The 8,860-nt window shown below is 43.7% G+C and overlaps 1 pseudogene; it reads left to right on the top strand.

The window, feature by feature from the left end:
• Positions 1–718: 718 nt before the first annotated feature.
• Positions 719–1,100, top strand: LOC120925058 (annotated as a pseudogene).
• The last annotated feature ends 7,760 nt before the right edge of the window (positions 1,101–8,860 follow it).

Genomic DNA, 8,860 nt, shown 5'->3' with positions numbered 1-8,860 from the left:
AGAGGTGTCACCACTGAAGCTTTATCACCAATCCTTGTTTCCACAACAACCCAAGATTGGCAAAATCCGATTGTCATTGGGACAGAAAGTGAGGTGAAATCTTCTAAACAGGGGCACAGACAGCAACACAAATGTTACAGGGGTGTTAACCCTTCCCTATACTATCCAAAAATCTTAATTTTTTGGGGGCTGGAGCTACGCTTAAAATTTTTTACCTGTTCCGACTTACATACAAATTCAACTTCAGAACAAACCTACAGACCCTGTCTTGTTTGTAATCTTGGATTGCTTGTAATAACTAATATGAAACAAGACAACCATATCAAAATATGGTTAGTGTATCAATTATGAATAGACAACCCCTTCCAAAAACCCTACTAGTCTATAAAGAATGTTAATAAAATATATGTAATGCAGTCTCCTATTATATTACACAGCACATGTGCATTGCAGGCTGTCTGGCAGTGTGTAAAAACCCTGGATGAAATGTGCAGTCTTTACAGTCTTTATAGTCTTGAAAGTGTTTGTGAAAGATAGAACTGAGCTGATTCTGTCGATATCCAAATTTGTAACACATTTCTTTTCCTTGGTGTGCTTTACCACTTTTATAGTAAAAGTCAAACTTAGTTTGTTTTTCCTTTGTATCTGTAAAATAATCTATGTTTAAGATTTAAGACTATGCTCAAGATCTGAGGGTGGCTATTGAGTTGAAATAAAGATGGGCAAGTTCATGAAACAAGGGAAAATTGTCCTTGTTTTAGCAGGATGCTATACAGGCTGCTATGCAGGCTGCATTGCAAGCTGTCATTGTAAGGAACATTGATGATGGCACCTCTGGCCACCAGTACAACCACACCCTGGTTGCTGGCATTTATCGCTATCCTCGTAAGGTGACAGCCACTATGGGAAAGAAGAGAATTGCCAAGCGTTCCAAGATCAAGTCATTTGTGAAGGTGTACAACTGCAACCACCTCATGCCAATCAGATACTCCTTTCATATACCTCTTTACAAAGCTGTGGTGAACAAGGATGTTTTCAGGGACCCAACTCTGAAACAGAAAGCCAGAAGGGATGCCAAAATCAAGTTTGAGGAAAGGTAGAAGACAGAAAAAACAAATGGTTCTTCCAGAGACTCTGTAACGGCTCTGTTGAACGGAGTGAACCACAACTGCGGTTAGCAAGGATTTCAATGCACTCCTCTATGTGAGAATTCAGTATTGGACCCCAGGCGTCACTCCAAACAAACAGGAGTTTGGGGGTTCTCTACATCATCTCTCTCTCACATAAAGGAAGGCGTTGAGTAACTAAGGGAGGACGTATTACAACATGCAACCAACCCCTAGCGGTTAAAAGTATACAATACACATGAAGATTCCAATGCACTTCTGAATGCAAGTGATTATCAGTATGGGACCCGAGGCGTCACTCCAATCAGGGAACAGGAGTTTGGGGGTTCTCTACATTATATCACTTCAACATTAAGAAGTAAATTAGGCCACTAAGGGAATAGGTATGAAATACCTTCAACCCTTAGCATAGAAAAGTTTAGGCGAACATGTTCAGTAACTTAGGGCATGGGCCCATAAACAAGCAAGAACTTATGTCAAGCACGTAGTAAATAGGAATTGTGATAACAATTAATAGTTGCATAGGAGAGGCACTTATAGCTCAGATAATTTGGGAGTGTATGTTCCTTTAATATACTCCACAGCAAACAGCCTACAGGCACAACAGTCAGTCCGAAGCAGTATCTTAGTATCCAATAAGCCAGAGTTAAATACAGCAATGTTTAGAAGCAATATACGTAGCAGGTCTTTCCAAGGCACTACAAGTGAAACAATTGCTACTTATCCGTTTGCAGGCTTGAGTTTTGCAGCAAGGGATTCCATAGTGTAGGGTGTCATCAAAGAAGAACTCTTAGGTTGTCTGCAGCGATGGACGCAGTGAAAGTCTTTGCTAGCTGGCCATAATGTTGCCTGTATTGTAGCGTGGCCGGTATGGCTGACAATAAGAGAACCCTGTATCTGTATAACCTGAATGCCTTAATAGGCATGAGACAGGTACAAGGCAGGTGTGCCGAATCCAGCGCTGAGTGCGCTCGGCACTTTCGCGTTCCAAGCTGGAACGCATGTGGCGCCGGGCAATGACGTCATCGCGCGGTCACCGCAATGCGTTCCAGCGTGAAACACATTACGGAGCTGGTAGCGCCTGTTACAGACTGCAGGTCTAAATCACTGTTCGTTTTACGGAGTCGTCCTATTTACATTACAGTGCACCCTTTACAGGGCAGGCCCCTTTACATCACATCCCCCTTTACAGTGCAGGCCCCTTTACATCACATCCCCCTTTACAGTGTAGGTCCCTTCACATCACAGCACCCCTTTACATTACAATGCCCCCTTTACAGAGCAGTCCTCTTCACATCACAGTGCCCCCTTACAGAGCAGTCTCCTTTGCATCACAGTGTCCCTTTGCAGAGCAGTCCCCATTGACTTAATGTGGGGAGACACTGTGATGTGGAGATGACACTGATACAAGAAGGAGACGGTGCTGTAATGGGGAATTGGGGTGTAGAAGGTGGCTGAGGATAGACTCTGTGAATATACCAACCCCCAACCCATCACCAAACACCTCCCCTCACCCAGTCCCTGGGAAAATTGATTGCCATGAACCCAGTGCCTGGTGCCAAAAAGGATGGGGACTGCTGCTGTAATGTATCTGTTTCACTGTGTATATTAGGGAAAGAGCCGGGTGTCATCACTTATATGTAGGTACATGTACCGGCGCAAAAGGGTTAAATTAAATTAAATATATATTTTGTGCTAAAAAACTACTATTTTGGTCTGCTGCAGTTTCAGTGTACTCCACCAGATGGTGCAGTTGTGCTGTATTAAGAAATGTTGTTCGTACAAATTGTACTCCCGCGCTGACCTTGTGATATACAAAATTACAAAAATAATATATATAATGTGAATTTAGATAATTTCCTCACCACCTCTAAAAAGATACCATGTACTTTACAAAATTAATAAAAAAATGTATATATTTGAGATATGAAAAATATATATATGTGAAGATGGATAAACTCCTAGCCCTTACAAAATCTAATGCGCCTACGCGCTAATTGATAGAAAATATAAACAATAAAAATAGATATAAATAAAAATGTGACGAATATGCAAAATACAAAATAGTCCTGCGCAGGGGTACCGCACATATATAACACCCAGTTTACACGATCTTGGCCCCTGAAAACAACACCGCACCAACTTTTTTCTCGTACGCTGGGACGCACCACAGCTGGAACTCGAAACGCACGCCGGGGAGGTAGCAGTAATACTGGATAAGCTAGTGCCGGTTTTTAGGCACAGAAAAATGTGAGTGTTAAATTGTTTTTAAAGTTTTTAAAGTTTATGAATAAACACCTGTCAAACAGTACTACACCATATGAGCTTTTTTCTTTCTGGGAGTGAAAAATCGACCACAGAAAGTAGGAGCACAGAGAGTCGGGAAACAGCAGTGGAAAACCGCACACCATATGGTTACATGCAGTTTATTTTCCTAAATCTGGTGAGAATATAGCGCAATAGGAGGTGGTGGTGACACTATAAGGTGGAAAAGTCACGAAAATTGTTTGCAGCAACGCACTAATTCTGGCACTAACTGAAGACACGCTTTTAGAGCTTCTTAATTATTGCATGATTGCACTGGACTATTTTGTATTTTGCATATTCATCACATTTATATTTATATCTATTTTTATTGTTTATATTTTCTATCAATTAGCGCGTAGGCGCATTAGATTTTGTAAGGGCTAGGAGTTTATCCATCTTCACATATATATATTTTTCATATCTCAAATATATACATTTTTTTATTAATTTTGTAAAGTACATGGTATCTTTTTAGAGGTGGTGGGTGTCATCACTTCCAGTCGAGGCTGAGATCAGAAGTCTGTTTGTTTGCCATGCTGTATTGTGCTATTTGGAACCTTGGGAGCTTTATTCCTCTGTGAGTGTTTGTTTTACCTTGGATGTCTTGGATATCGATCGTTTGCTGTGGAACCAGTACTCTATGTATAGAGAGGCTCATTTATGATCTATATGAGGTGAGAGGCTGGGGTAAACCATTAGCGCACATCGGATGGTGTAATATTATTGGATTTACAGCACTTGCACTTTATTTTGATGAACTTTTTTCTGCACGATTGTATATGCTCATATGTTGCTTAATTTGCACATTTGAATGGGACTTTTTTCTTTGCACAAACTTTTTGGAAATATTGATGCACTGTTCATTTGGTATACCAATAAACTTCTTGAAAAAAGTAGAAAAAAAAGAACTCTGTTATAAAAAATAACATATTATCAGTAGGGATGAGCTTCGAGTTCGAGTCAAACTCATGTTCGACTTGAACATTGCCTGTTCGCCTATTCGGCGAACAACGAACAATTAGGGGTGCTCGTGGCAAATTCGAAAAGCCGCGGAACACCCTGTTAAAGTCTATGGGAGAAATCTAAAGTGCTCATTTTAAAGGCTAATATGCAATGTATTGTCCTAAAAAGTGTTTGGGGACCTGGGTCCTGTCCCAGGGGACATGTATCAATGCAAAAAAAAAGTTTTAAAAAACTGCTGTTTTTTCGGGAGCAGTGAATTTAATAATGCTAAAAGTGAAACAATAAAAGTGAAATATTCCTTTAAATTTCGTACCTAGGGGTGGTGTAAAGTTAGCATGTGAAATTGCGCATGTTTCCAGTACTTAGAACTGTCCCTGCACAAAGTGTCATTTCTGAAAGGAAAAAAAGTATTTTAAAACCGGCTTTGCGGCTATAATGAATTGTCGGCTCTGGCAATTCAGAGCGAATTCATTCATTAAAAAAAAAAAATAGCGTAGAGGTCCCCCCAAATTCCATTACCAGGCCCTTCAGGTCTGGAATGGATATTAAGGGGGAACCCCGCCGTCAATTAAAAAAAAAATGACGTGGGATTCCCCCCAAATATCCATTCCAGACCCTTCAGGTCTGGTGTGGATTTTAAGGGGAACTCCACCCCAAGTTTAAAAAAAAATGGCGTGGAGTTCCCCCAAAAATTCACACCAGACCCCTTATCCGAGCACGTTAACCTGGCTGGCTGCAGAAAAGAGGGGGGGGACAGAGTGCGCCCCCCCTCTCCTGAACCGTACCAGGCCACATGCCCTCAACATGGGGAGGATGTCCCCATGTTGATGGGGACAAGGGCCTCATCCCCACAACCCTTGCCCGGTCGTTGTGGGGGTCTGCGGGCGGGGGGCTTATCAGAATCTGGAAGACCCCTTTAACAAATGGGGTACATGTACCCCTACCATTTCATGAAGCAAGTGTAAATAGTTAAAAAAACACACACACCGTAGAAAAAAGTCCTTTATTAATAAAAAAAAAAAGAAAAAAAATCCAGCGGTGACACTCGTTCCCGCCTTCCTGCTCCAACGTTGTCTGTATCCAGCGACGGGTGATCTCCTCTCCGGTCCAGCGATGAGAAGATCCATCCATCCAGATCGCAACATCGCCGACCTCCTCTCACAGCTGGACACAGCCCAGCGAATGAGCGGCTGAAGCTCTGACATTTCTTATATAGGGGAGGCGGGGCCACCCGTCACGTGACCACGCACACCCTGTGACGCACCCTCTGCTACGTCACTGGGGAAGCCCAGCAAGGGGGAAGACTGGGCTTCCCCAGTGACGTAGCAGAGGGTGTGTCAGAGGGTGCAGGGTCACGTGACGGGTGGCACCGCCTTCCCTATATAAGAAATGTCACAGCTTCAGCAGCTCATTTGCTGGGCTGTGTCCAGCGGTGAGAGGAGGTCGGCGATGCTGCGCTCTGGATGGATGGATCTTCTCATCGCTGGATCGGAGATCACCCGCACCCGTCGTTGGATACAGACAACATTGGAGCAGGAAGCTGGGAACGAGTGTCACCGCTGGATTTTTTTATTTATTTTTTATTAATAAAGGACTTTTTTCTACGGTGTGTGTGTTTTTTTTTAACTATTTACACTTGCTTCGTGAAATGTTAGGGGCACGATGTACCCCATTACCAATTCACATAGGGGGGGCAGGATCTGGGGGTCCCCTTTGTTAAAGGGGTCTTCCAGATTCTGATAAGCCCCCCGCTCGCAGACCCCCACAACCACCGGGCAAGGGTTGTGGGGATGAGGCCCTTGTCCCCATCAACATGGGGACATCCTCCCCATGTTGAGGGCATGTGGCCTGGTACGGTTCAGGAGAGGGGGGGCGCACTCTGTCTCCCCCTATTTTCTGCGGCCGGCCAGGTTAACGTGCTCGGATAAGGGGTCTGGTGTGAATTTTTGGGGGAACTCCACGCCATTTTTTTTTTAAATTTGGGGTGGAGTTCCCCTTAAAATCCACACCAGACATGAAGGGTCCGGAATGTATATTTGGGGGGAACCCCACGGCATTTTTTTTATAAATTGACGGCGGGGTTTCCCTTAATATTCATTCCAGACCTGAAGGGCCTGGTAATGGAATTTGGGGGGACCCCCACGCTATTTTTTATTTATGAATGAATTCGCTCTGAATTGCCAGAGCCGACAATTAATTATAGCTGCAAAGCCGGTTTTAAAAGACTTTTTTCCTTTCAGAAATTACACTTTGTGCACGGACAGTTCTATGTACGGGAAACATGCGCTATTTCACATGCTAACTTTACACCCCCCCTAGGAACGAAATTTAAAGGAATATTTCACTTTTAGCATTATTAAATTCACTGCTCCCGAAAAAACTTCCTTTTTTAAAACTTTTTTTGCATTGATACATGTCCCCTGGGAAAGGACCCAGGTCCCCAAACACTTTTTAGGACAATAAATTGCATTTTAGCCTTTAAAAATAGCACTTTAGATTTCAAATGTTCCAGTCCCATTGACTTTAACGGGGTTCTAAAGTTCACACGAACATTTGGTGTGTTCGCAAGTTCTGGTGCGAACCGAACAGGGGGGTGTTCGGCTCATCCCTAATTATCAGGACCCAGGTCAGAACCAGCTACCTCTGCTGTGTCTGGCTATGTATTTTCTTTCTGAGGTACCTGGGATGCTGGACAGTTCTCTGGAAATGTCCTTGAATTATCTTGCCTTGAACCCTGTTTTTCTTTAATACCTTAAACTCTTTGCTCCTTCCATTAACTTCTTGATTTAAAGGGGTTGTAAAGGATTTTTTTTTTTTTTCATAATAAGCGTCCTTTACCTGCAGACATTCCTCTTTTCACTTCCTCATTGTTCGTTTTTGCTCGGAAGTTCTATTTCTTCTCTGTTCTGTCCACTTCCTGCTTGTCTGATTGTTACTCACCACCGTGATGGGAGGCTTTACTGCGGTGGTCAGTGACGTGCTCACCCCCTCCTGAGAACTACATCTGTGCGGCAGGACGCTCTTTACGTGTTAGAGACTTCAAGGAGGTGTGAATTACTGGGCGTGCTGCAATGCATACTGTGAAATGTAGTTCTTACATGAACTAGCGCTGCAAACCAGGAAGTGAATGAGAGAACAGAAACTAGAATGCCAGAGGTGATATACAGTACAGACCAAAAGTTTGGATACACCTTCTCATTCAAAGATTTTCTTTATTTTCATGACTATGAAAATTGTAGATTCACACTGAAGGCATCAAAACTACGAATTAACACATGTGGAATTATACATAACAAAAAAGTGTGAAACAACTGAAAATATATTTAATATTCTAGGTTCTTCAAAGTAGCCACCTTTTGCAGCAGACCAATCGGGGAGAGAAGACTCAACGAGTGACGGCTCACTTGGACAGTCTTCCACCCATCACGTCCGGCGTCTCGCAGCTCTTCCTGCATCCGCGCCAGACCAGGCCTCATTCGTGGCCGCCACAATTAGGAAAGACTGACGACAATGTGACTGGCGACAATGGCTAATCTGCGATACTCTGCGGACTCTATTCGGGGTCTGAGACAATTCGCAACAGCATTACCAGCCGTCACCAAAAAGGCCTTAAAAATAGAGCAACTTTTGAGATTCGATCGACGATCGACCATCAAAAATGTTAACTATTTAACCCAGCTCAAGCACATATCATGTGCTTTGATCAACACAAGATCGGCAGTAAAACACCGATTAGAAATCCACGATTTCTTACTACAAAACGATCTAGACTGCCTCTTTATTACAGAAAGCTGGCTCTCAGACGACTGCAACACCATTCTCGGAGAATTGGTGCCAGAAAACTATTGCATTATAACGGAAAAATGAATAGGGCAAAGAGGAGGAGGCCTGGCGGTGATCCACAAGAATCACATTACAATCACTAAGCCAGCCCTTCAAAATCCTCTTCCATTCATGGAAACCCTTACTCTTCAACTTCAAACTTCCCCCCAGGAGACTGTTCACATTCTCCTCTGCTATAGGCCACCTGGGCCAAAATCGCAGTTTTTGCCATCTTTAACGGAGTTTATATCCACTTATACCCTTAACAGCAAACACCTTTTGCTGCTCGGGGACTTTAATCTGTGGGCCAACTCCGCACAGGATCCCATTGCGGACGCCTGCATCGATCACCTGGAGGGATTAGGGCTACAGCAACTTACAGTAGGTGAACCCGATTTTGTGTCAATCTCGCTCTCTTTCTCGGCGAGATTGAGCACCTACGAGCCCCATCGCGGGAGCCAGCGCCGAGCTGGCTTGCCGCGATGGAGACAGAGCCGTCATAGAAGCGACGGGAGATCCGACTTGGATTCCCGCCAATTCTACACGTGTGCGGCGTTTGTTATGAATCCTGAGGGGGAAGTCCCCGCCGGATTTTAACTAAAAATCCGGCATGGGTTCCCCCCTCAGGAGCATACCGGGCC

This window comes from Rana temporaria, chromosome 1 (assembly GCF_905171775.1).
Source record: "Rana temporaria chromosome 1, aRanTem1.1, whole genome shotgun sequence".
NCBI classification, from domain to species: Eukaryota; Metazoa; Chordata; class Amphibia; order Anura; family Ranidae; genus Rana; species Rana temporaria.
The sequence above is the reverse complement of the archived record's forward strand: the minus strand, read 5'-3'. Positions and strand labels throughout refer to the sequence as shown.